This window comes from Magnolia sinica, chromosome 13 (assembly GCF_029962835.1).
Source record: "Magnolia sinica isolate HGM2019 chromosome 13, MsV1, whole genome shotgun sequence".
Taxonomy (NCBI): Eukaryota; Viridiplantae; Streptophyta; class Magnoliopsida; order Magnoliales; family Magnoliaceae; genus Magnolia; species Magnolia sinica.
The window spans coordinates 47359237-47360336 of NC_080585.1; the positions used below are offsets into that span (position 1 = coordinate 47359237).

General features: G+C 37.0%; 1 non-coding gene across 1 annotated transcript; it reads left to right on the forward strand.

The window, feature by feature from the left end:
- The first annotated feature begins 564 nt into the window (after positions 1–564).
- On the forward strand, positions 565–670 carry LOC131224559 (small nucleolar RNA R71). Its single transcript, XR_009161032.1, has one exon. It is a non-coding gene; the product is annotated as a small nucleolar RNA R71 (small nucleolar RNA).
- Positions 671–1100: the final 430 nt, after the last annotated feature.

Sequence of the window (1100 nt, forward strand, 5' to 3'; positions counted from 1 at the left end):
TGGGATTTCTTTTGGGAATTAAATGATGTAATTTTGATACTTGTAATTTTGATAGTAACACTTACATTACGACCAGGTATGTGTATGTATTTCAGGGATTCGCACTTGTACACATTTATTTCTATAAGTCTTCCGCTTGCTTTCTTCACTTATCCCTGAATTATATTTGCTATTTGGCTTAATATATTCCATGTTTTATGCACTAATACAGACAACATACATCCATCATTAAAAATGTTGCATAAGTGATGTTTTGGAACTCGGGAGCTGAGTTATGCTCGACCCCCGAATTTCAGGGCGTTACACCAATGCAGCAATTTTGCATTAAGGTCATCTTCCTCTCTTAGGATATACATTCTCGCTTTCTCTCTAGGAATGGGTCTAGTTTGGTCTGATTTAGCAGAGACATCCCATGTCTACGTATTCTCTGCTAACATATCTAGAAAATCCCATGCCTCATTATGATCTTTATCAAGAAAGGTTCCACCACACATCATCTCTATGAATTGATGGGTATCTATGGTGAGCCCCTTTCGAAAAGAATCAATCATGTACCATGGTTCATAACTATGATGTGGACAAGTAATTAGAATGTCTTTGAAGCGCTCCCAAGCTTGGAAAAATAGTTCATTCCCCTTTTGGGAGAATGACATATTTCTTGTTTTAGTGCATTTGTTTTGTACTCGGAAAAGAACACTTTCAAAAACTCTCTACTTAAGGCTTGCCATGAAGTGATGGTATTAGGTCTTAGAGAGTTGAGCCATGCTTTGGCCCGATCCTTTAGAGAAAATGAGAATAATCTAAGCTTAAGTACATCCCTATTGCCATATTTACTTGTAACGTTACAATTACTTCCTCAAAGTCCTTGAGGTGCAAGTAGGGGCTTTCAGAATCTAAGCCATGAAATTTAGAAATCAATTGAATCACACCTGGTTTAAAATCAATGTTCCTTGTGTGAGTAGGGAACACTATGCAAGATGGTAAAGTTGATCTTTCAAGGTATAGATGTTCACGTAAAGTCCGTGGTTGGTTTAACACATTCCTATGAACTTCATTTTCATCCTCAAGAGGAGGATTAGGTTGATTTTCTCTGTTTTGAT